The following is a 26822-nucleotide window of genomic DNA, read 5'->3' as shown; positions in this document are numbered from 1 at the left end:
CACACCCTATCCTCCCCAACGCCTTCTCCTGCACCCCCTCCGAGCCCCCATCATGGTTTCCAGATTATTCTCAGAGCCTCCTAAGTGGTTGCCCTCTGCCCCTGGCCACCACCCCACCCTGCAGTCTGCCTCTAATATAGTCGCCAGAAACACTGTTCTGAGAATTTAAGCCAGACAACGCCCTTCTGCCCAAATCCTCATCCTCCCATTCTCTGAGTTGAAGCCTCCATCCTGCCCATGGCCACAGGCCCCCCTCCCCTGCTCCAGCCACACTGGCCCAACGGTCTGCTGCCTGTTTGCACTGCGTCAGCCCCACACAGGGAGACCCAGGCCACCCCAGCCTGTCCTGCCCACAGAACCCTTGGCAAGCCAAGGTCTCCTCTCCAGCTGAGCCCTGGCCGGCTTTCTCTCTGCTTCCCCCACATGGGCAGCCATCACCCTGGAGCAGCTGGTGGCCCAGCAGACTACAGTGAAGGACTGAACCGAGCGTGGTTGCTGGCCACACTCCTGGGCCTCCTGGACCCTGGCCCTGGCCTTGACCCTGGCCCTGACCCTGACCCTGACCCTGACCCTGGTCCTGGCCCTGACCCTGGCCCTGACCCTGGCCCTGACCCTGGTCCTGGCTCTGGCCCCACCCTGGCCGTGACCCTGACCCTCGCCCTGACCCTGACCCTGGCCCTGACCCTGAGCCTGGCCTGACCCTGGTCCTGGCCCTGGCCCTGATCTGACCCTGGCCCTGACCCTCGCCCTGACCCTGACGCTGACCCTCGCCCTGGCCCTGACCCTGACCCTGAGCCCACTGCAGTGCAGGGAGCAACTTCCTGTCCCCCACCTGTCCTCACCCTATCTGGCTGGACCTGGGCTGTAGGAGGTGCACTGACCCTTTGGTGGCTTCTGTGAGTGGTGGTGGTCCCAGTCCCGGAAAGGTGGACTCTGTGGCCAGGGCATTGGGGTGAGAGTGTGGGCGGTGTGAGCAAGACAGCTCTGTGCCAGGGGTAACATCCTTGGACCTTGGTGAAGATCCTTGGGCTGTGCGCTAGGTGGTGAGGAATCACTGACCAAGCAGGACCCTGGGTTGGAGGGGGCTGCTGTCCCTCCCCAGCAGGTAGCCCAGAGCTGAGGAGGCAGAAGACCACCCTAGGGACTAGGGAGCTTGAGCTATATCGCCTCCACCAGCCGCCAGCTGTCCTCATGGGCTTTTTCCTGCTCAAGGCTCCCTGAAGGCTGCTGTTAGCATGGCCTCCCCACCCCTGAGCCTGCTTCTCAGGGGCCTAGGTGCTTTCCCAGTGTGATGGGAGTGGAGACCCTCCTGCAGCCCTGTCCCACCCTGGCTGTGCTGGGGCATGAATATTGATCAAGCTGTGCGGACACACCAAGCTGCATTTGCAGCCAGGACGAAGACAGGTGGAAGGAAAGAACGAGCATTCATCTTGGCAAAAATCCCCACTGCCTTCTGCTGAAGAAGCAGGTGGAGGCACCTGGGGGGCTTCAGTGGGTGTGGGGAAGTGGACTTCGTTCTGAAACCCAGATAGAACGTGACATCCCAGAAAGGGTTGCAGCCTCCAGAGGTCGGGAGGGCCCCATGAGAACCGGGCAGGTGTCCCCACCGCAGCCTGTCCCAGGATAGCCTTGGTCATGGCTGCACGAGCAGGGGACACTGGCTGTGCGGCTGGACACTGAACCAAAGTGGACGGGGCCCTAAGGCCCATAGCAGGTATGGTTTTCAGCTCCCCTGTCACACCACCTGCTCCATGCAGCAAGATAGTGAATACGAGACCCTCTGGATGGCCTGTACACAGCTGGGTGACCAGGGCCACTGCTTAGCCTCACAAGCCTCACTTTCCCCATGTGACCAGTGGGTGCAGAGCACCTGTGGAAAAGTCCACTCAGGCTCCCCAGCAGCAGTCCCCTCTCCAGAGCAGCAAATGCCCCTTCCCTCTGTCTCTATGAAGGGAAAGTGGGGGATGGAACAAGGACATTTTCCAGGAAGACAAGTCCCTGCTGCTCCTATTGAAGGGTCCCTGTCCTGTACACAATACCTGAACATCTTTGCAGTATCTTCAAAGCCCAGCTGTGCTGGCCACAAAGAAGGGAAGCAGTAGAAAGAGAGCTCACTGGGGTCAGTGAGTCCTTGTGACCTGGAGCCCCGGCAGGGAAAGGCTGCGACCAGGAAGGCAAGCCCAGAGTCTCGGAGACCAGACAGAGACCCCACATAACACGGGGTCCCCCACAGAACCACACACTCAGAGGGAAAATCTGGACCCTCGGGAGGACCTACTGGAACAAGAAAAGAAAAATAAATAAAAGAATAAAAGGGAAAAAGAGGTTTGCCCTGGAAACTCCCCGTGTGAAGCCCAGCTCACATGAGTGCCAGCCAGCAGCCACGTTCCCTCATGGAGAACCAAGAAACCCAAGACAAAAACGTGGTTCAGCATGGGCCTGGTTGGTGGGAACTTGATTCATATGCTTGAGGAAATCAGAGAAGGTATTGAAAATAGATGGACAACAGATGATCAAAACTGAGGAGGCAGATATGAAAAAAGTATGGAGAAATAAAAAAGGATAAATGAAGTAGTTAACTCAGTGAACAGATTAGGCAGCAAATTAGACACTGTTGTATAGAAAATTAGTGAACTGGAGGACATCCTTGAAGAAGTCACTGGGCTCAGCATGGAGAAACATAGGATGGGACGCAGTCTCCCTTTAGCTCCACTGCACACAGAGCCTCATCAGGGCTCCATACAAGAGAAAGAGATAATGTGTGGCAAGGTGGCAGTTAGGGACAGTGAATAAAAAAGACCCCATTTGCCAGATTCTAATGGGTTGATGGACCTTTGCAGGGTAAACAGGAAGGTGCACCCAGGGACAGTGTGCCCGCACTGGACAGCTTCCAAGACAGAGAGAAGATTACAAATGCAGCTAGAGAGAAAAAGAAAGAGTAACTCAATTAAGCTGACATCTTCGCAGCAACCGTGGAAGCCATGAGACAGTAATATTTTCAAAGGCCTGAGAGAAAGGAACTCAACCAAGAATTGTTCATCCCACGCAATTATCTTTCAAGAATGAGGGTAAAACAGAAACACTTGTAGTTAAACAAAAACCGAGGCTTCCACCTTTAGCTATGGTGGAATAACGAGGTCCAGATTTACTCTCCCACCTTAAATAACTAGAAAACTGGACAAAATGTGAAAATCTGTTCCTCAGACATTGGTCAGGAGGCAGGACTGGGTGATCTCTGGGACGTAGGAAACCGCGGAGCCCCCTTCCTGCCTTGTGAGTTGGGGGCAGAGTCAGGAGGTTGGGGAGAGCAAAGTGACTGGAATTGGCAGAGCTGAGCTCCAGAGAGGAGGATGCGGTGAGACGCGGGGCTGCTGGGAGTGCCCCGGGGTCCGGGACTGAGTGCCGGCTTACGCGTGCTTGTGCAGAAAACACCTGTGGCCAGGAAGGAACCACCAGGAGGGAGCTGACAGAACACGCCTGGGAGCTCGTGTGAGGCTGGGATCGTTCATGTCCCACAAGGCAGGGTGGGAAGCCCTCCTGGTTCATGCAGCATCAGTGGGATCTTCTGAAACTTCCCTCAGCAACGGGGCCAAATGTGTCCTAGATGAGAGGACCCACAATGTCCAGTATTCAACTGAAAATTACCACATGAGGAAAGAAGCAGGAAAATATGATCTATACCAGGATTGAAGTGAATCCGTGAAAACAGAACCAGACAAGACACAGGTGACAGAACTAGTACACGAGGCCATTAAACCGGTTGTTACAACCAGAGTCCGGATGTTCGGGGAGGCAGAGGGACACCTGAGCACGAAGCTCTGGGAACAGTTCGAAGACACGCTGGCCGCCTAGGGGATCAGAAAAACCCATCTAGTCGTCCGGAAGAGTCGTTTGAATTAACAGAAGACGGTGGGCACATTCCTCCCTTCCACACAGGCATGGGGGGCACAGCAGCACCTGGAGCGGTGGCTCTTGCCGGAGCCGCGTGGAACTGGGTCATGTCCGCCACGGCCCACCCGCTGCTTACTTGTCCCCTTCAGGATGTAACGGTACTTTAATTACACAAAGTTGGGGAAAAGAGGGACACGAATCTCACTCACAGGCTTGTATTCACTCTTCAGATGGGTAAACCCCAGGCTCCGCGACCCAGACGGTATGATTTGAGAGCAACCCGGTGAGCAGCCCAGTAAACACTGCCCGAGTTGCTGTCAGAGAGGCCAGAGCTCAGAGGCAGGAAGTCAAGGGAGGCTGCATGGAGGAAGCAGAGCGTTCACATGGGGTGTACATGCATGTGCGTGTGTGGCGTGTGCATGCGGGAGCGTTCACATGGGGTGCACATGCATGTGCATGTGTGGCGTGTGCATGCGGGAGCGTTCACATGGGGTGCACATGCATGTGCGTGTGTGGCGTGTGCATGCGGGAGCGTTCACATGGGGTGCACATGCATGTGTGTGTGTGGCGTGTGCATGCGGGAGCGTTCACATGGGGTGCACATGCATGTGCGTGTGTGGCGTGTGCATGCGGGAGCGTTCACATGGGGTGCACATGCATGTGCGTGTGTGGCGTGTGCATGCGGGAGCGTTCACATGGGGTGTACATGCATGTGCGTGTGTGGCGTGGCTCAATGATGGAATCACAAGTCCACCATCACAACAAGAGTTTCATGCATCTTCCTTAGCAACAAGCCAACAACAGCCACAAGTTAAAAGGCTGTAAAAGAACAGGCTGGGTCTGTTTGGAAACATCTCCGCACTGCGTTATTTACCCCGGCGGTCGTGATGCAGAGCGGTACTGCAGAGCGCGACGTCAGCGACGTTTTACATTCGTAGGCGTGCGCGCAGTCCCGCAGCCTCTGTCTGCCCTGGGGGACCACACGTGCTGCAGCCGTGGGGACGAACGCCATCGGTGAGGGGGACGGAGAGAAACGTGCAGCCCCACCTGCATTCCCCGCACTGTGTTTGTTTCATCAGACACACACACACACACACACACACACACACACACACACAAGCTCGATGCCAACGTAAAAGGAAAAACGGGCAGAAGGAGGAAGGGAGAAGCCATCAGTTTAGGAATCTGGTTCGCTTTCCCTGCAAAACGTGCCTGTTGCTTCCCAGTTGCTGCATGAGACAGCGTCAGTGACGAAATGAGGCACTGTGAGCCTGTTTCCGCGGACAGAAGAAACGGCACTTAGACATCGATCCATTTATTACGAAAGCTGACCTGTGTGCCAGAACACAACAGACCTCGCCGGGAGAAGCTGGTGTGAACACTCTGCCTTTCCTTACAGACCTCCTCACCCCTGAGAGGCCTCTGTTCTCCAGGTCAGCCTCGCCTGTTACTGTGCAGGGGCTCCGGCCTGGCCATGGGGAGGGTGGTGCCGGTCACCAGGGGCTCCGTCTCCGTTGAGCTGGAGCGGGACCGGCCCAGTCCCTGCAGTGCCCACCAACAGTCCGAGCCGTGCTGGCTGCAGGACGAAGCCCCTGCCATGTCTCGGGTTTGGAAGGAGGGGATCATTCTTGTCACTGGACACCTCTCAGAGGGTCGCCCCCTCCCCAGGACCAGCTACCCCACTGTCATGGGAAAATATAAGTGAGCCAAAGAACACGCAGACCCTGGGAAGCCCCCCACTATGCTTGCTCTGCTCCCTGTCAGAGTCCCTGTCCTGGGTTCCCTCGCTGTATAACACATGACCCTGTAACTTGGGGACTTACTGGGGGGACAGTTTCACACACCATCTTGAGGCTTGGCTAGGCAAAAAGGTCCACTACTTTTTTTTTTAAGATTTTATTTATTTATTTGATAGAGAGCCCAAGCGGAGTGGAGAGGCAGAGGGAGAAGCAGGCTTCCCGCTCAGCAGGGAGCCCGACGCGGGACTCGATCCCAGGACCCTGAGATCATGACCTGAGCCGAAGGCAGATGCTTCACCGACTAAGCCACCCAGGTGCCCCAAGAAGGTCCACTTCTAAGGTGACGTCTGTCTTGTTTGCCCAATGTCCCTCCTGGGCGCCCTCCCTACAGGGAGGCTTCCCCTCCAGGCCTCTCGGGCTGCTCGGTGTTCTGGCAGCGTGGGCCACATGCCATGTGGGTTTCCAGAATGTCTGCCAGCAAGACCTCCCACCTAACACCCAGGTTCTCCACGTTTGGCAGGAGCCAAGAGGCATGTGCGGAGCAGAATTTCTCCAATTCTTGTTGAGCTGATTTCAGGAACGGCTTTCTGATTCCAAGCAGTCCCCTGTGGGATGAGGCCGCAGCTGCCCCTTCTTGCCGTAGAAAGGTGCAAATCAGTCCCTGGTCCAGGGGGAGGGAGGTGGGTGCAGCTGGAGGGGTCCAGAGCCAGGAGCCTTGGAACAGAGCTGGAAGGCAGGTGCCCGGGCTCCCCCAGGCCTCTCGGTGGCAGGGGGTGCCGGAAGGAGTGGGGAACAGCTAATGAGCAGGGGCACAACTGCACCAAGGCTGACCCTGTGGGGAGTGTCCCCAGGAGATAGCCAAGCGTGGCCCCAGAGGGCCAACCAGGGCAGGCGGGCTCCCGCCCTGCTGGGAGGGGTGCTCTCTGACACAGGCCTATGCTAACGAGCCTGCCCTTACAGCCCTGATTCTTGGGCAGCCTGGACAGCAGGAGCACAGGGCTTTTACCCCCGCCTCCGTTCCCCGTGGCCGGCACTGGGCAGGGGGAGGACAGTCGTCCTGGAGAGTTGTGAACGCAACAGACGTTTCTGCATTTACTCACATACAGAATGCTTTATTTGCGACACTTCTGACCCCACCTATCTGGGTTCTCTCTGGCCCAGCTGGGTGTCCTACAATTTGTCTGTGATGCCGTGGACCTGGAGGCCGCGTCAGAGCCCACAGACCTCCGCGAGGCGGTCCTGCCCTCACCTCAGATGCCGTCACAATCCAGTTGTCAACCGAGCTTCCGACCACCGGCTACAAATCCGGGTCCCACGACCCCCCCTCGGGTCCGACAAATTTGGTGGAGCGACTCACAGATCTCAAGAACACACGCTTACGGTTGTTACGTAATAAGGGATGTGATAAAGGGTGCAGGAGAACAGCCAGAGGGGGAGACACATGGGGCGGGTCCGGGAGGGCCTCGCGCACGGGAGCTCCTGTCTGTGGAGTGGGGGTGCGTCACCCTCTCCGTGTGGACGTGCGCACACACCGGGAAGCTCTCCGGACCCCGTACTGTCGGGATTTACGGGGGCTTCCTCACCTAGGCCTGCGATGGCTCCTTGACTCCATTCCCAGCCCCTCCCCCTCCCTGCAGAACTGGGGGGGTGCGGGGGGGCCTGAAAGTTCTGAGCGTCCAGTCACTGCTGCTCTTTCTGGGGACCAGCCCCCACCCGGAGCCGTCCAGGAGCCCACCTGAGTCACCTCGTTAGGACAGAAGATGCTCCGCGTGCTCGTGTCCCGTGGGGAAGGAGGACTGTGCCGGCCGCGGGGGCGGGGACCAGAACGGACGTTCTCTGTGATCCACACCAGGCTGCACTAGGCCTGATTCCCAAGAAGTTGCCTCTCACGTGAGGCCCTGGCCTGAGCTCTGGGGGACACACGGGGGGTCTCAGTGCCCCAGGGAGGCTGACCAGCCCCATCGGGAGGCACAGAGGGGCCTGTCCCCCAGCCCTGCTACCCTGGTCCCAATAAAACTACTCAGTCGTCCACGACCCACGAGAACCAGGGAGCTTCCTCGTTGTCTCAGAGACCCCAGCTCAGCCGCCCCTCCATCTGCACCGTCCTCAGGCCTGCAGCCCCCAGGCCTCCCCCAGGCCCCGAGGGCCTCCGAACTGTTGCACTGTAACAGCTGAGCTCTGCCTCCTGGGTGGGGATGGAGCTGGGGTCCCCAGGGATGGGGGTGCTTTCCTGGAGCCAACAAAAGGAGGACAGAACAGGGGACAAAAGATGTAAAGACAGGGAGACGGGGTTACTTGTGCCAACTTCCACTCCCCAGGACGGAAGGACAATCCCAGAGGCAATCAGCTAATGGGGTGACAACACTAGCACAGCGTGGTCGCCGGTCGCTGGGGAAGCTCTGTGTTTGAATATCAATCAGCCACGAAAAACATGTGGCTGGTGGCAGAGAGACCAGCAATGGCCCCAGAGCCCCACTCACAGTGCCGGCCACAGGACTGCCTGGACAGATGGGTGGACAGCCAGGCTCTCCTGGGACGCACCCAGGCGGAGGCCACAGGAAGTCCCCGCTCATATCACCTGCTGCAGGCCTGGGAGTGACAGGCAACCCCACTTCCCTCCCTCTCCTAGGGCCCCTCCAGGGATGCCCCCCCAGCCCCACCTTTGCCCCCATCCTAGCTGCGTGGGCCAGAGACACGCAGGTAGACCAGGGGCCCTCAGCACAACCGTGCAGATCCAGGGGCCCGGCCTGGGTGGGGAAGTCCCCTGCCCTCCATGGCTGGGGGCCAGGGTGACCAGAAGGATTCACTCCCACCACCAAACACACCCAGCGAAACGTCAAGGTCCTGGCTTGGCCGTGTTTCACACTGATGTCCCTGCAGAGCTCACTCGGCCCCCTGTGGGCCCTTGAGAGGCCAGCGGTGGGCCCCAGACCCAAAGGGGCTGCACAGCCAGGGCTTCCGTCAGGGGTGGGGCAGGTCCAGAGGGCCCACAAGCAAGGGCAGCACCCAGGGGCTCTTTCGGGAGGGGCCGTGCAGCCTCGTTCCCTGCAGAGGGTGGCTCCCACAGGTATACCCCAAACAGGACCCCACAGGGGTCTGTCCCCTGCAGTGGCTGTCGGGCCTCATCTCTGCAGGGGTTCACTGGGGTGTTCTCATGCTGCTGGGGGCCATGGGGGTGTCTGCCTGCCTCGGGGGGACATCAAGGTCAGAAGACGGGGCTCTGGTCCTGGCAGGTGTGTCTGAGTGACCTTCGGTGACCAAGAGTCCACGCGTTCACAGACCACAGGAGCCAGAACCAGACCCCAGGTGCACCCCCAGTGCAAGCCTGGCCCAGAGGATGGCTGGGTGGCTCTGCATGGCAGGCTCCTGGGCCCTCGGGCGGGGAGTCGGGGTCCAGGCCTGGAGCCTGCCTTGTTCACAAGCCCCCTGGGGCTCACCCACTTTGTAGAGGAGGCTGTGGGGTGGACAGGGATGCCAGGCCCTGCTGCTGGGGCTCAGGGCCCTTCAAGAGACACGGGTTCTCTGGGAGCCACTCGGAAAAGGGCCGAGATTTACCTGCACGCCCACGCATTCACAGAGATGCCTTCTTTTCGTCAGCTCAGGGTCAGAGAGTCCAAATACTGGAAAGTGGATGGGCCAGCATGGCATTCGTGCCTTGGCAGTGCAGGCCAAACCCCCCAAGGGGCAGGACATGGGGGACCCTTGTGGGGGACCCGGGGGAGGGGAGTAGGGGGCTGATTGGAAACGGCTCTGTTCCTTGCTTTGGATGGCGGATACACACACGTGCGGGCAGTTTCCAAACTCGGAAGCGAACACTTAAGAGCTGAGCGTTTTAGCGTTGACTTATTAATTTCAATTACATATATTTACATAAAATACTGTGAAGGAGACTTCCACCTGCCTCTTATAAGAAATTCATGACCCTGTCTTTGCCACCAGGTGTCGTTTGGAAGTGGATCCCCACCTGCGTGCACAGGTGTGTGTGTGTGTGTGTGTGTGTGTGTGTGTGTGTGTGTGCACGCTTGTCCTGATGAGGAAGGAGCTCGTTGCTTCTCTGAGGGCCCTGCGGGCACAATGTGGGTGCGAGGGGACCGCTGGCACAGAGGGAAAGTGCTGGGAATTTCCACACACGTCCAGCACCCTGTGTCTTCCTGGAGCAGTTCACACCTTGGGGCCCGCTGTGAGCACCTGGAGCCCTTCTCTGTTGTCCTTACTTAGAGATGACTGCCCGGGCTGGGGAAGGTTCCAGGGGCATAAGCATAGGGCGATTATGATGACATTATAAAATCCATCACTGTGCTCTGCACCAGCCCAGAAGTTCTGAGCATTTCCTAGGATTCCAGGCCCCTGCTCCACCTGTGCCCACATCACCCTGCCCCCCCCATAAGGCCTCCGTCAAGGCCATGTCCTGCCTGGGTCGCCTCCTCCCGGGACAGGGCTTTGCCCACGTGGCACCCAGCAGCTGTCCCATGAGTGCCCCGATGTCTCCAGGCAGCCCCTGACCTGAGGGTCCCCCCGAGCTTGTGAAATGCTTCCAGGAGCAGCCACTGTGTGCACGGGGCTAACCAACTGGCCTGACCTCAGAGCCCGCCCCAAAGCAGACCACCAGCTGCCCTCCCTGGACACCGACTTCCCAGCAGGACACACTGGGAGGGTTGGGACCCTTGCAAGCCCCTGCTCTGGCCTCAGGGAGATCCTGGCTCTGGACCCCCACACATGTGTGACCTCCCTAGGACCCAGCGTCCTTTCTCGGAAGTGTCTGGATGGTAGAAGTGAGCTGTGCCCCCATCCCGAGAGGACAGAGAATACTGGTCCCCCCTCAGCTTTGGGACGGACAGAATGTTTGCGGGGCCCAAGTGGCCCAACTCAGAAGCCACTGAGGGCTGGAGGTCGGTTCAGATAGGAAGGGTTTGTGTTTCTCTGTAAGAATGGAGGATTGGGGCGTCAGGCCACTGTGTGGGCTGTGCAGGCTTGGGGAGACAGGTGCAGACCTGGAAGGTCAGGAGGCAGGAGGTGTAGATGCCTACACTGCACTGTGCGGAGCGGGCTGGAGAGGCTGACCCCACAGGCCGGGAACACGGGGAGCTCCCGTCTGCATTGGAACAAGCACCAGGCATTCTGGTTTTCTCTCTCTCAGAAAAGGATGGAAGGAAAGGGTTGTTCTCAGAAAGACAGCAGGACCTCCCCACGCCTTCTGGCAGAGACGAACGTGGCGTACTGACCACGCGCACAGCCGGGCGCATGGAGACTGCCGTAGACGTGAGCTGACCGTGTGCTGGGGGACCTGGCGGCAGCACCCACCACCTCCCACACCCCCCACGCCTGACTCCGCGGTCAGGACCTCTGCCGCCCACTCCGGACTCCAGAGCGGAGCCCGCCCCTTGGGAAGGCGTCGTCTGCGGGCACAGGGGCCAGAGGTGCGGGCTGTCTGGGGCCTGGGAGACCACCATGGGACAGGGCCGGTGGCCTGGGATCCCCTCCCTTCCTTCATGCTGCCCTGGGAGGACGTGCTGGGCAGGGCACTCCCCCCACGGGGCCAGCAGGAGCTGCTGTGTTGGGAGAAGCAAACGGGGAAACAGAAGAGGCAGAGAATTCCCTGAGGAGCCAGAGGAGCCCTCCAGAGGTCTCTCCACCCGGGCAGGCACAGCTGACCCACCTGAAAGCCCTGGGCTGCAGGAAACAGAACTGTGGTGTCCCCAGCAGGGACAGGGAAGGTGAGCTGGCATGAAACCTTCACAGAGAGAGAAGGAGGGAGGGGGGAGGGAGGGAGGGAGAGAAAAGGGAGAGAGAGGGGAGAGGTAAGGAAGGGGGGAAGGCAGGAAGGCAGGAAGGAGGGAAGAAGGAAGGAAGGAAGGAAGGAAGGAAGGAAGGAAGGAAGGAAGGAAGGAAGGAAAGAAGGAAGGAGGGAGGGAGGGAAAGAAGGAGGGAGAGGTGGAGCGGGTGTGAGCGGAGACACCCAAGTGCAGGGCCCCGCGTGTGGCGGGGGTGCAGGCTCCATGCACACGACGCGCCCGATGCGCCGGAAAGAAAGGGGTGCATGAGGGGTGCGTTCCTACACAAGGAAGGGCGGTAGATATTTCTGCGGAATAAACAAACCATTTAAATGGCAGAAGCGCAGGGGAAGGGCAGACCTGGGAATGCGCCCAGGCTGCGGAAGACGCTGGTGAGGCACATGGACCGCGGCCCGCGCAGCTCTCTCGCGTCCCGGAAAGAAGCACAGACGCCTCCCGGAGCGCATCTAGATTCCAGAACTTCCGAACACTTCCCGTGTGCTTCCAGGAAGAAAGTCGGGAGAAGGACACAGAGCTCATCCGGGGAGCGAACATCAGCCTGGGGTGCCGCGTGCTTTGTGTGAGTCCGTCAGCGGCACGTGCACCCTCCCCCCGCCCCTCCCGGTGGCAGGTGTCCCAGCGGCTTCTCCAGGCCTGCGCCCCTCCTCAGGCGGGTCATCCCAGCTCCGGCCGCACGATGGCGCTGGGAAGACCCGGGAGTCGCTGCCTGTGCTGGGCCGTCCCTCAGCGCAGCTGCCTCCCCTGCCCGGGGGCTTCCTACACTCCTGCTCAGTGTGCCACGGAGCCCTGCAAAACCAATGTCCGCGACCTAGGAGAGCAACGCACTCTGCAGTTCTGGAAAACGTACTTCCCGGTGCTCTCGTGGGGGGGAGACCCCTATGTGTCAAGAAACAGAATGCCCAACTCAGACCAGCTTAAACACGAACTTGTTAATAGATCTTGTCTCTTGTAAGGAAACAGTCAGAGCCGGGCAGGGTCCCACCTCCACTCGTCTCTGCTGACACAGCCCACCCACCACCCATAGGTCCTAGCCTCAGGGTGGCTTCCCTCTTGATGTCAAAGTAGCTGCGAGTTCCTGCCTTCACGACCGCAGGCCACGAGCAGAGAGGGAGAGCGGGAGCACAGGCTACTACTATCCCAGACATCCTGACAAAGGCCACGGAAGTGCCCTGTGGTCGTCCCGGCCCCTCCCACACCGAGGGTAACGCTGATTCAGCTAATCAGAGCACCAACCTCACTATGGAGGGGCGGGGTGCGTGTCCCCATCACGGGCTGCTCGGGGGGCCATGGACGCCCAGCCAAAATCAGCACAGTTACCAAATGAGGGGGGAAGGTGGTTGGGCCGGCAAGCCCAGACTGCAGGCAGTGCAGCCCCCTCCCCAGGTAGGGTGGGGGGCGCGCAGCGGGACCCTGGCTCCAGGGCTCGGGGCGGGGCCACGCATCTTCCAGCTCTGCATCCCGCCTGTGTCCCGGACCAGGACTGACGAACCGCATCCCTTACGCCCAGAGTTCAAGTGAAATCTCCTGGGTCTGCTGGAAACAGACCCCCTGCCACGCTGTTCGGCTGTGTGCCAAATGGCTGAGCTTTGACCTTTGACCTTTGACGGGGTTGCACAATTCCTGTCAGGAAAGGTTCTACTTGTTTTCCCTGGAAGCAAAGCTGAGGACTCACGAAGCCCGTCAGCCTCGTCGGGGTCTTTCGCCATCCCTTACCGCTGTCACGCCATCCTTCTGCACCGAATCAGGGTCCAAAGAGCCCCAGAGGGTTGGACTAGATGGCTCCCCCGCAGGGAAGAGACGCTCGGGCCAGAGAGGGTACTGTTCCCTCTCAAGGTCAGGGCAGCGGGGCAGAGCCGGGTCTCACCCCAAACAAATCCCCTAACTCGGGCCTGCAGCACAGAGCTGTCCCCGGGTCAGCGCGTTCTCTGTGCACACTGCGGCGTTCGCACACTGACATGGGGAAGAATCTTGTGCTTCTAAAGAGGGGTGCGTCCGGAGTAAAGGGGGCGCCTGGGAGGCACAGTCGGTTAAGCGTCTGACTCTTCGGCTCAGGGCGTGAGGACGGAGCCCCGCGTCAGGCTCCCTGCTCAGCGGGAAGTCTGCTTGCGATTCTCTCTCCCTCTGCCCCTCCCCCACTCTTTCTCTCTAAAATAAATAAATCTTAAAAAAAAAAGAAGAAGAGGGGTGCATCTGGGCTGCCTCACATTCGCTCAGCACAAACCGGGCAGGCACAATCCCCAGTCAAAGCACCCCGGGAGTCCGTCAGCCCTCGACTCTCGCTGGTCCTGGTTTCCGGGCCGAGGCGTCTGGAGACAGCAACGAGGATGGAATACGGGGTCTGGTCTTCACAGAGGCTGAAATGCCGCCCCGAGGACGCTCGCCAGCTCTCGCCTTGGCAGCGGCGTGAACCTGGCAACCGGAGCGAGAGAGGCCCATTTAACAAATTAAAGACATGACGAAGGACAAAAGTCTCTGGAAATTTCCATCCCAGGGCTGGGGACTGCATCTGGTCACCCCCCGTCAGGACAGCAACGCAGGAGGCTCTCTGCCTGCCAAGACGCTCAGCAGGGCATGTTTCCACTCGGCTTGCGAAGGAAACGTCAACTCTTAGCTCAGCGCTCTTTTCTAAACAGGAGACCCGTTCAAAGGCAGAATCCAGGAGACATGTTTGTCTTGGAACCTCGACATCCTCGGTCCAGGCTGCCTGCTGTGCAGGGAATGGGGTGGGATTGAATCAGGTCCGACGACACCGCTCTCTCGAGTGGACCAGTTTAAGTTAGTATTCGTGTCTGCAGATTTGGGCATTTCCAAGTACAACGATCATTGTAAAATCCAGAGAGAACTTGAGCGCAACCTCGAGGTCCGTGGGAGAGGCAGGGCTGTGGTCTGTGGCCTCCCCACCCCCAGCCCCTTGCCCGGAACACCAGCAATTCACAGCCGTTCCCACAAACCCACAGTTCCGGTTTCTTGGGTGGCTTTGTGGTTTTCCTTGCAGCTCTCCTGGGAACTCAAATGAACTGCACGTACTTGAGGTGAGCAATCTGATACGTACGTACGTAGGAAACCATCACGAAAATCAGGATCGTGAATGTACTCACCCCACAGCTTCTTCCTGCCCCTTGGTAATCTCCCGTCCCCAGGCAACGGCCCACCTGCTCTGTCACTTAGGATTAATCCGCATTTCCCAGAACTTTGTAGGGAGGGAGAGGTCCGTGTGCACACTCTGTAGGCTTCAGACCGTGTGCAGAACCCGTGTGCGGCTCCCCTGGCCGTGGGCTGTCCTGGCTCGCGGCACCGTCCCCACCGCGCTCGGCTGCACATACACCTGGTGCTGGACCCGCGGTTAGTTCAGTTTGGGGGATTGTACGTAAAGCTGCTGTGCATGTGTACTTTCGCTTCTCTTGGGTAAACACGGAGCAGTGGGATAACTGGGCCATAGGAAAGGTGTGTCTGTAACTTTAAAGAAAATGCCGGCCCCTGTGTGGTGTTGCGTCCCCACGGCAGCACCTGGCAGGTCCAGACTCGCTGTTTACCCCCAGCACCTGTTGCTCAGTCCCCCTGATGTGAGCCGTCCCAGTGGGCACACCTCACATGGGGATGGTACATTTGCTACAATTAACACACCAATATTAACACATTATTATTAATTAAGCTTCCGATTTCCTCCGTTTCCCCTAATGTCCCTCTTCTGTCCCAGGATCCCATCCAGGACGCCATGTGACATTGATCATGTCCCTTTACATCTCCTCTTGGCTGTGACAGTTTCTCTGATGACCCTGACCATTTGGAGGAGGACCGGTCAGGCATTTGGGGGGATGCCCCTCGTTGGGATAGTATGATGGTTTCTCATGAGTGGACTGGGGTCAGGGGTTGCTGGGGGGAGGACCACAGAGGGAAGTGCCCGTGCATCCCGTCCGGCCCAGGTGCCTGCCGTCAACACGACCTGTCACTGCTCACATTGGCCGTGGTCACCTGGAGGTGGGTCTGCCGGGTGTCCCCACCCCACGTGGCTCCTTCCCTTTCCCGCACTGTCCCCTGGGGAAGGGAGTTGCCACGCACAGCCCACCTAAGGAGTGGGGAGGTGCGCTCTGCTCCCCGAGGACGGCGCAGCAGTGCAGACGTTGTGGGATTCTCCTTCGGAGGAGGAGATCAATACCGTTTCTGTATCAGTGCATGAGTGAATCACTTACGGATGTCAGTATGGACTCACGGCATCTATCTTATAGTGTGGGCTATAGTCCAACACGACTCCACTCTGTTGCTGGGACCGGTCCAGCTCCGGCCACCGGGAGCCCCTGCAGCTGGCTCCTGTGTCCCTCTGACATGCCCATCAAGGTGGGGGCTGTGCTTTGGTTTTGAGCCCCTCCTTCCTTGGCCCACCGTGGGCACGTCCTGCCCGGCCCCAGACTCAGCGTTTCTGCAGGGAGCCCTGGTCCCTCTCACTGGAGAAAGGTGTTACCAGCCAAGACCTGGGCCTGGACATGCTCACGGCTGCCAGGCTGTCTCAGCCGGTGAAGAGGGAGATCTGTGAATGCATATTAGCCTGTGTATACACATGTTTCTATAAATACTTCCATATGGAACCATCTGTATTGACACTAAGCTAAACATCAGTTCTTACTGAATCCATCACCACATGGGTCATTGCAGCCTCCTCCCCTTGCGTATGCGTAACGTCCTCCGTTAGTGAGACACCTGGCTCCCACCTTCCGCCATCCACTCAGGTGCTCCGTTCCTGTGTATGTGTACAGCAGTGGCAGAATTAACTGGCACCCCCTGGAAAGCCCCCTTATCAACTGGAGTACAGTCCTCACAGGCTGCACTCAACTGCAGAGTGGGTCCGTCCTGTGTGGGTCGGCAGCTCACCCTCCGTTTGTACCCTGCGTACGTTTGTAACACAGCGAGACGTCTGTCACCTCCTGGAGTCTGTCCCAACACCCCAACCTTCTAAAGTGTTTCTTAATGGGCCTTTCTGACCGGGTGTGCCTCCTGCTGGCGAGTCTTCCACTGATGAATGTCTGAAAAAGCGTTTCAGTCCAGTTCTACAGACCATTTCTTGGGTGTGGACATGTAGGTTGAGTTTCTCTGAGCACCTTAACGACGTTGCCCCACACGTCCTCACGTGCATCCTCTCAGGGACGAGCCTGCGGCCACTCTCACCTCAGCTTCTCTGCCGAGTGCTTTCCTCTCTTCTGCTGGTTTTACAATTTTTCTCTTTGTCTCTCTTTCTGAGCGGCTGATTGCGACGGGCCTTAGCCTGGGGGTTTGTTGGGAGTCTTGGCTCTGTGGGTTTATGTGAACTATTTATCTTGCCTGCCTCTGTGGACTTGTCCGTAGCGCCCTGTTCTCTGTGCATGTAAAGTATGTGTTCACTGTATGTGGCTTCTGTGGCTGTATCTTCAAGTTCACTAATCTTTTTTCTGCGATGTCTAATCTGTTATTCATCCCATAAAGTGTGTTTTCTCTTAGGGCGTTGAAATTTTCGTCTCTACAAGTTTGATTTGGGCTTTCTGTATCTTCCGTGTCTCTTTATCAAGCTCGCTCTCTCTCTACCTTCTGGAATGTAAACATGTACTTATAATAATTGCTTTAGTGGCCCCGTGCACTTAATCTGTCTTCTTTGTCATTTCTGGATCTACTTCTATTGATTGATTTTTATCCTCATGTTTAGTCATAGTTTTCTGCTCTTGCAGGCCTGGTAATTTTCAATTGGATGCCAGAATTATGGTTTTATGATGTTGCATAATGGATATTTTTGCATTCCTATAAATATTCTTGAGCTTTGTTCTGGAATGCACTTAAGTTACTTGGAAACAGTTTGTTTCTCTCAAGGCTTGCTTTCAACTCTTAAGATCAGAGCCGCTTGTAGCCCAGGGGTGGTTTTTCCCTCCTGCCGAGGCAAACCCTGTGAGGACTCTACTCAGGGCCCCATGAATTCTGAGGTTTCCCCAGCCTGGGGGAGCAGGCATTATTCCTGCCCTGCATGCACCCTGGGGATGGGGTTTCTGCCTCTTCCCCTCTTGGGGTTCCTTCCCTGGCCTTGAGGGTTTGCTCACACACACACACTGACCACCACTCACCAGAATACTGAGTGGGGAGCTGCTGCAGATTTCTGCAGTGTCCTCAGGGCAGCTCTTCTCTCTGTGGGACTCTGTCCTGTGATCCCTGCAGCCCTCCCTCTCCGATTCTCGATTCTCGATGTGGGAAACCAGCAGGCTCTGCCTGGTCTCCCCTCCCCTGCACTGCAGGGGGAGCTCGGTTCTCACGCCTCAGGGAACACTGTCCCATCCTTCCTGGTGTCCCGTGTCAGGAGCTGTCACCTCTTAGATTGGTGTAGTTTTAGTTGCTCAGTGTGGGGGACAAAGTCTGGGCTCTGTGACTCAGCCTCAGCTGGGATTGGAGCTGGCCTCCTGAAGGACTCCCCAGAGGCCACCCCATATCTTAAATAGTTCTTGGGGCTTGCTTCCCTCTAAGATGTGTGTGTGGTACATGTGTGGCGAGCATGCAAGGGCTGGTACGGGTGTCCGTGTGCTGCACGTGTGCTGAGGGCTGATTGCACATCATGTGTCTCAGAAATAGTTCAGGCCTGAGCTCTCCGACTGGTCACTTGTTCTAGATTAGGAAGAAAATCAAGCCCATTTAGTGTGTGTTTCTGGAAGTTCAATCTTCCCGTGCTGCCCAGGCTTCCCCACCCCCGGTTTAGCAGTGCCCAGACCCTCAGCTGCGTCCACTGGGCCAAGCGTGGGGACAAGCAAGGTGCTCCGTGTTCCAACTCACCAACTACAATCCTGATCAAGAGGATCCTGCAAAATCAGCGTTCGGGTATCATCAGGAAGGACGAAGGTCGTGCTGTGCTAACCCGACAGAAATTTGCTTTTACTACAAATGGACGGCAAGCTATTAAAACAGAACACCTGCATTTTTATATTATACTTTGTTATTTTTAGCACAAATGTAAAGTTTTTTTTGTTCCTTATTTTTGCCTCAGTCACGATTATCAGAAGTCATTTGCCCAAAGCTGTGTATCCTTCAGACCTCATGCTCCCTGATCTGACCAGCATGACCCTGGGTGAGGGGCACCTGGGTGGCTCAGTCGGTTAAGCGTCTGCCTTCAGCTCACGTCATGATTCCAGGTCCTGGGATCGAGGCCCACCTTGGGCTCCCTGCTCAGCGGGAAGTCTGCTTCTCCCTCTCCCCCTGCCTGCCGTTCCCCCTGCTTGTGCTCTCTCTCTGTCAAATAAGTAAATAAAATATTTCCAAAAAAAAGAAAAGACACTGGGTGAGTTCACCATCTCCAAGTACAGGCTGGGCTGGCAGACAGATGCCACGTGGTTCGTGTGGCCTGTGAAGTGGACTGTGTTCAATTATGCATTCTTTCCTTTTTATGTGATCTTATACCATGAGTGGATGAGAAATGGCCAGATTTGAAAGTACAGGGAATAACCCCAATGGTGACAGAACTCCGGTGGGGCTGCTGTGTCCTGAGCACCAGCCCTTCCCTCTCCACCATGACCAGCGGCCTGCAGGGTGTGCGGGCTGTCACCACCTCTATCACGAAGGAAGCAGAGTCTCAGAGGAGCACACACGTGCCCCACAGGGACACCGGCAACTCCCGATGACATGTGACACCACTCTGTTCTCCTTTCTCTCCTGTTCCGCCCCACCCAGAGCTGAGGTCCTGAGGTCATCCTCCCCTGCTCCAGGATCACTGACCCTGGCCTCTTCGGAGCCCCTCTGGCCTCTGTCTGTTCCTTCCCTCGTCCCCACCTCTGACTCCTCCCCACCGTGGACCGCCGTCCTAACCAGTGGGTCCTGTCTAGAACGTGTCCTGTTTTGTGCACCTCCTGCCTTAAGTTTCGTAGGTGGTGTGGGGTCGGCACACGTCCTGTCCCTTAGGTTGGGTTTCTAAGGTCCATCCCTGCCGTGGAGCTGGTTAACTGCCGCTGGGGTGCTGCGCTAAGTACCCAGCTCCGCTGCCACCTCCTTCTCCAGGTGGGGCCCCACGTGTGGGCGCATCCTGGTATGTGGCCCCTGTGGCTCCAGGACAGGAGGCCTCGGGGACACGGATGTGGGGCCACAGTGTCCCTGGGCTTCATTTGACCCGTGCGGGATGGCTGCGCAGTTCACATCGACGGTACCCGAGGGGTCCCAGCCCCCCACACGGCGGCCACTCCTGGCCCACTTGGTTTCCCACGTTTGCCGGTCAGCCGGGTGCCATGTGCTGCTTTGCCTGAGCTCTGACTCCCCGAGTCTTCTTGAACGGCCTGCTCACACACGCATCTGTCCACCGGGCTGGCCCCTTCCACTCAGGTGCAGGTGTGCACACACAGCCGTGCGTGAGGGCTGTTTGCTCCTCGTCGGCACCAGAACTGGGTGTTGTGGTTTAAAAATTTTCTGCGTGGCGCCCTGCTCCCCACCCCATTCACGGCATAACCTTTGGTATTTTTTGACATCTGAATTATGCCAATACACTACCTGTTCGAGAAATGAAAGACAAAAAACAATTTTTAAAAATTTATTAAAAATATTTCTGGAAATTGGATTGTCAAAACATGGCGCTCCCGTGATTTTAACGTGACCTTTCAGGTCTCACTCTGAGCAGCTGTCACTTATATCTCTTTTCAACGTCTGTGCTCATCGTGCCTTTGTTGGTACAACCCTTCACCAAACACGGAAATGTGCAAATATGTGCAAACGTGCTTGGTGTGCGAGGACCCCAACCTGGACTTGGCCTGTGCCGCAAGCCCTCTCACACTCGGCTGGAAGACGTTTTCAGTTGAGGGTGAGCGTGCCGACGGTCTTCTCCTTTAGGATTTCCGCCTTTGTCATCCTCTAATTTATCTGGTTACTGACTTTTACACTAAACTCCGGCTTTCGTGGCATTGTCTTCCTCTGCGCTGTGAAATCTGCGTCTAACCGTGTCTGGTTCGAGTGCCCACGTGGCCCAGCACTACCCCCTCCCTGTGGACTCCAGGCCCCTCCAGCCCCCCCAGCCCCCCCAGGACACTCCTTAACTACAGCTGGTCTTCCTCGAACAAACAAGAATTCTATTATCACACATTTATTCTTAGAGATGAGTTTGGACTCAATTTTCCAAGTTGAAAAAACCACACATACTGTATTCTGCTTAACGTGTTCACGGTACAGATCCAGTAGCGGGGGAGACGAGACTCGGCCCCGTGGAGCCTCCCCGTGGGGCTTGTGGCCTGTCTTCCCGCTTCTCAAATGTCCGGCTGACAAGTTTGCTGTTTCCCCAAAGATGTTCCCCACATGCACGTGTGTACTTTTGAACCGGCTGCTGTACCCCATTCTCCTATGCTTCTGACATTTCTGGCACTTCCTTCGGCTCTCGTGGGTCTCCTGAATCCGTAGCCACTGAGGGTGAGTGGCTCCTGTGCGGGCCACGGGACTCTGAGCCCCTTCCCGTGTTCTGCCCTACCACACTGGGGACAGCTTCAGCCCCCCTTCACGCCGACCGCGATGGGACCTCTCCCCCCGCCCCCCGCCCCCCGCCTGTCCACGGGCTGTGGGTGGAGGGAGGAGCAGCTGCCAGCACTGGGTGGGGGCGGGGCCCGCAGACACTGACCGCTGCGGCCAAAGGCAGGGACATGGCTCCTTGTCCTCTTTCTCCCCACGTCCCCACGGTCAGCCCTGCCGTGTTCTCATCTCCTGCCATGCATGGCTGGGGTGTGGGGGTAGACCTGAATGTGGGCACTGGGGCGGCTGGTGTGGCCCGAGCCTTGAGGGAGCGTGTCAGGACCGCTGGGGGGGGCACTCGGGTGGGTGCTGCCCACACAGCTCTCTGAGGCGCCGGACGCAGCCTAAGGGGCGGGAGACCACCAGGCCGGACAGCATAGATCTCAGAGAAGGCGAGGGGAGCCCTGAACATCTGGGTGACCAAGGCAGGACCATGGTCAGTGGAGTCTGGCCCGAGCTGGTTTGAGCTGATGGCAGAACATCTTCTGGGTGCAGAATGCCCCAGGAGCAGGACGAACGGGGGAGAGTTCTCCACATCCCGGTTGCACTGGGGGCCTGCGTTGCTCCCCCTCTGTCTTAGGCTATGACCAGGGCGCCAGGGGACTGTGGCTGGTCAGCAGTGGATGGCCAAAGCTTGCCCTCAGTCTCCGGAGGCCCGGCACCTTTCCCAGGATCTCCATGTCTCCGGCTGGCCCGTGCACAGGCCCCATCAAGGTGTGGCTTTGGGGCCACGACATGCAGGGCAGCTTCCGTGTCTGAGCCGATGACAGGCTGTGTAGCCTGCTTGGGTCGACAGCGGGACTGCCACCGGCACAAAGGGCTCGGGGCTGGAGGAGGGAGACGTCAGGCACAGAGGCTCCACTCCACCCGCAGCCCTTCACTGTGTGAACCGTGGCCACGTGCACGTGTGACGTTGGCAAATGCACTCAGAGGTCTGAGAGGGAAAGGAAAGCGCCCTGACCCATGGCAGGGCTCACAGGCCTCAGCTTTTCAGTGGCCTCTGCAGCAGCATGGGCCTGTGCGGTGCTGTGGTGCCCCGAGACAGCCCCCGGGCCCCCCAGGAGTGCCCTGGCCAGACAGGGCAGACCAGCATCCTAGCAGGACAGTTAAGCCCACAGCTGCCCCATCTCAGGGCACAGTGTCCTGTGTTGGGACCTGGGGAGCTCAAGGCAAGTGGATGCAGGGCCTTGCCCACGCCCAACTAAACAGCTCGCACCCTCCATGACCAGGTCCCCGGTGAGAAGTGTCCAGGCTGGTGGGAGAACACGAAGCGAGAGGAGTGAGGCCAGCACCAGCTGCAATGGTCCCATTCTGCCAGAAATCCGCCCAGTGCGACCTCCCCCGCCCCGCCCCCCCCCACAACACGTGGGCCACATGCAGAGAGAAGACATCCTCTGTCCTGGGCGTGCTGCACAGCTCCCTCACTGCCCCCCTGGGGTCCTCAGGGGCCCCCACCCGTGAACAGCTGGGTAAGCCCCTCCCCGCCCTGCCAGGCACACTGGAGGACCAGTCCCACTGAGGGCCGGGGAGGCTCAGCCTGGCCCTGCCACGTGGCCCGGGCCTCCTGGGATGCCATCGGCTCTGCGGGCTGGCGGACGCTCTCAGACCCCTCAGCCGGCACAGTAGGGAATCACCAGCCAACCGCTAAGCCAGGGCAGGAACCATGGGCCCTGCAGCCGCATCTGGAAAGCATAGCCCTAAAAATATCCTGGAATAGGAAGCCTCCCCGCATGCCCCCGAGGAGGCGGTGAGCCCCTCCTCGCTCTGCAGGGCAGGCAGGCGAGGTCACGGCCGGGGCTCCCAGGGGACCGAAGCCAGGGGCTGGGGGTGCAGTCGCTGCCGAGTCGACTTCCCCCCACTCTAGGGTCTGCTTGTGCTGAGCGTCCGTGTTGCTGCCCAAACCGTGGCCCCTTACGGGAGCTGTGATGAGCAACTCCGTCTTGTCTCCGAGCATCACGGGCAGCCCTGAGGGCGGCGAGGGCGAAGGGCAGAGAGGACAGCCTCCCGCAGGACCCTGGCACCTCCCAGGCTGGGAAGCCTGTTCCCACCTGCTGCCTGACTCCATCCTGCAACTGCGGTCTCTGTGGGCCACAGCGGGGTGGTCAGACCTGAGACCCAGCCTCAAAGCGGCCTCTCAGGTGGGGAGACACGACTCCAGCTCTCCCAGCCAGAATCTGGATTTACCCCGCAGTGACCCCATGGGGCCCCAAGGCCCTGGGCGTGAGGCAGGGGAATACAGTAGAGCAGTGGGTGCAGAGGGGGCTAGGGGGAGGGGTGCACATGGGGGAGGGATGAGGAGGGGGCATGGACGGGGCAGCCCATGTCCTGCTGCACTGATTACACATGACCCCTCGGGGCTGGGCCACTCGGAGCCCCTGCGCCTGGTATGGGGTGGACTTGACTCCAAGCCCTTCCCCCCGACAGGACGTAGACAGCATGGGCCCAGGCCTGGCTCTCCCTCGCGCGTCCTGGGCCGCCTCGTGCAGCGCGTGGGACACAGAGGGCTGGGGCGTAGGCCATGGCCCCAGACCCTGGCCTGTGGGGGCTGCTTGGTCTGCAGAAGGGGCCTGACTGGGGAGAATGCTGCCCCCTGAACAGGATCTCCCCCCCGCTGCACATCGCCCCCTGGCTGCCACTCGCGGTAACGCCAAGAAGACCCCAGGACCAGGGAGCCAGGCTGGTGGCCTCGGTTGATGTCCTGATGTCCTTGGGTGTGGCAGGAGCAGGTCAGTGACGGCCGCGCCCAAACCACGGGCTCCCAGGCGCTCAGGCAGCAGAGCCGCGTTGGGAGGGATCGTCTGCACAGTTTCGAAAAGAACTCCATTAGCTTTAATTAGTGCAAATGTAATCAATTTTAATTAGTTTTAGCTAATTTTAAACCTTTAATTAGTTAAAAACCAGGGTGTTCACACAAAAATGTCAAACTTCAGCCTTCTTTTGAGAGGTTGGCAGCCCCAGCAACACCAGCCCACCTCCCAGTGGGGGAGAGGTCAGCTGAGCCGGACAGAGGCCAGATGGGATGGGGCGGGGCCTGAGGGAGATGGTGGACGGTGGGGGGTCACGGGGCGGATGGGAGACAGTGGGGGGAGATGGGGGTCTGGGGGTCTGGGGAGCCCTGGGGAGTGGGGGACTGTGAGGGTTCCTGGGGGAGATCAGGGACCCTAGTTCCCCAGGCCCCATCTAAACCCCTGCCTCCCGGTTTCCTGTCGTCCCTACATCTGGGGAGCCAAAGTCTTGGGTGGGGCCCATTATTTCCATCTGGGGTGGTTCCATGTGCTCTATCTGGGCAGTACCCCCACAGACCAAGGGCCATGAGGGCCCCCCCAGCTGACCCCCCAGTGGCAGCAGCCGCCCTCTTCTGGGGACACTCGTCACACTCCCTCTCTTCAGGGAAGCATGGCTCAGGCCTGAAGGTTGGCTGCTGATGGCCACCGGGGTCCACACGCCCCTCTCTCCACGTCTCTGTGTCCCGTCGCTCAGCAGCACCTCGTGCTTCGGGCTCTCACGACCTGTGCCGCTGCCCTTGGACACGGGGCCCCTGCCCACACGAGAACAGAAGCACCAGAGTTCCCTGATTCACAGGGAAACACACTTGTTTCCCGTCTGCCCCCAAACAGCAGAGGGGCAGCGCGGAAGGGTCAACCGCCCCCCGCCCCCGCCCGGGGCTGGCCAGGCTCCGCAGGGCTCCCTGGAGGCGGGCAGAGGTGGGGCGGAAGGGAAACTGCACCCTTGCCTGGCTTTCTGTCCCTCCCTGACGTCTTTCCCTTCCCCCAACCTGGCCTTGCCAAGGTCAGGGGGTGCAGTGACCCTCAGAGTCAGCAGAAGGAGCCTTAGAAACTGCCGTCTCGGGAGTCAGTGTGTGGCCTGGTCCCAAGCTGGACACCCTCACCCTCAGGGCCACACTGCCTGGCCCGTCCACTCAGTCAGCCCGGGGGCCCTGAAGGACAGGAGGCTGGTCAGTGTCGGTCCCAGAGCTGGTGGGCAGGTGAGGACAGGTGAGGGCCATGGGGGACTCTGGGCTGTGCCTTTCCAGTCTCACCTCTCCCTGAAAAACCTGCTACCCAATGGTCCCTCCACCAACAGAGCCCAGCCAGTGGCCACTGCCACCAGGCTCTAGCCTAAGGTCTGTGACCCCCACCGCTGGGCGCCTGCCCGGGGGCACCAACCCAGCCAGAGCCCACGGGGGTGCCGGCCCTGCACGCGTGTAGCCGCCTGTCGGAGTGGTGTGAACCCAATCCGCTCTCCTCCCCACACTCGGGGAGGGACCTGGCGCGGGCCCCTCAGCTGGCAGAGCGTTTCCTGCTGGTCACTCCATGCGACCTCCCACCCTTGATGAGCCCACACTAAAACTCAGGGAGGGGCGTGGTCATGCGCCCTCAGGGCCCTGCGAGCTCGCCTCTTCCCACCCCCATGCCCGGCCCCACCTGCCCACCCATTTGCTGGACCGGAGACGGTCAGGGTGGGCTCTCTGGCCTCCGAATCCAGTCCCAGCTCTCAGGATCCAAACGGCAGCACCATGTTGTTGCCAAGGAAGTGGGACACGACGCCAGGAGCCGCCTGCCACCTGGTGGCCACGTACCCCACCCAGGCACATCGCCACGGCATTGCCTCCAGAAGGAGTGAAAGAACAGCGTCTGCAGGACAGGACAGTGCCACTGAAAAATGTAAAACGAGTCAAATAACAGGATACGACATTTTGGGAACATAAAACCACGGAGCAGCCCTATAAACCCTGAATTAGTGATGAGGGTCCTTCTGGGTAGAGGGGGCTGGACCAGCGGTGCTGGCTCCCTTGGTTTCCCGTCAGAAAAGTGGAAACAGGGCATAACGTTGGAGCTTGATAAATCTGGATGGTAGGTTAAAAGTAAAATAAAAGGATAAAGGAAAAATACCCAAAACACTAAGAAAAACGTTCACCTACCCTGTTGTCTGTTAGCGGTACCATAGTAGTAAAACAATCGCTTAGCACCGGCAGCAGCCGAAAGGCGGGAGAAGCCAGCGCGGGGACCAAGTGCGCTCCCGTGGCGCAATGGGGTCTGTTCAGCCCTGCGCGGGAAGGAAATCCCGGCCCCTGCTACAGCCTGGACGTCATGCTCAGTGACCCAGGCCGGACACAGAAGGGCAAATCTTGTGTGATTCCACTTCTGCGAGGCCCCTGGGGCCCACAGCTGCAGAGGCCGTGAGCAGGGGGTGGGCGCCAGAGCTGGGGGGTGCGGGGGGCTGTGCTCTGGGGAGACGGAAAACCCGGATGGTTCCCAACAGCGTGAGTGGACTTTGTGCCACTGAGCCGCACCCTTAGAAGCGGCTGGCTGGGTAAATCTCATGGTGTGTGTATTGTGCCATAATTTATAAAATGCTAATAGCAAGGCCCAGGTTGTGGATGTGAAGGTGGCCCCGCCTACCGCGGGGGGTAAGGGGTGGGGACAGGGGGTGCACGGCCCGGGGGCAGCCCGGGAGCAGCTCCTGGGGACATCCTCGTGGGCGAACAGGAGGGCTCGCCACACATTCTTACAACCTGACACGGCACCTGTCACACGGACGGATCCGAAGTGGGTAGTGTCCCTTGTCCTCATACACCGCAGGATGAATGGGGACACCCTCCGAAGGAACGGACCCACCGCCGGGGGGAACGGCCCCAAGCCCCCTCTTGGGGAAGCAGCACCCACTTGCGGGAGGCCCCCTGCCCTCCAACCAGGAGAGCCGCAGCCTCCGGTGCCAGTAACTGTAAGTTTGGGAGAGCCGGCTTGGTTTTTCTGGGAGGAAAAGAGCTTTTGCTGTTGGGGGTCTTGAGTATCTTGTGTATTTTGCGACCCAGACCCAGGAGCAGGGCAGGTGGAGGGGCAGACGCCACGGCTTCACCAGGCTGCGCCCCACGGGCGGGGACGTGCCCAGCCCAGGCCTGGCTCCGAGGGCAGAGCAGGGC

The sequence above is a fragment of the Ursus americanus genome, chromosome 4 (assembly GCF_024610735.1).
Source record: "Ursus americanus isolate L20-20 chromosome 4, mUrsAme1.1.p, whole genome shotgun sequence".
Lineage (NCBI taxonomy): Eukaryota > Metazoa > Chordata > Mammalia > Carnivora > Ursidae > Ursus > Ursus americanus.
This window is presented reverse-complemented; position numbering follows the sequence as displayed.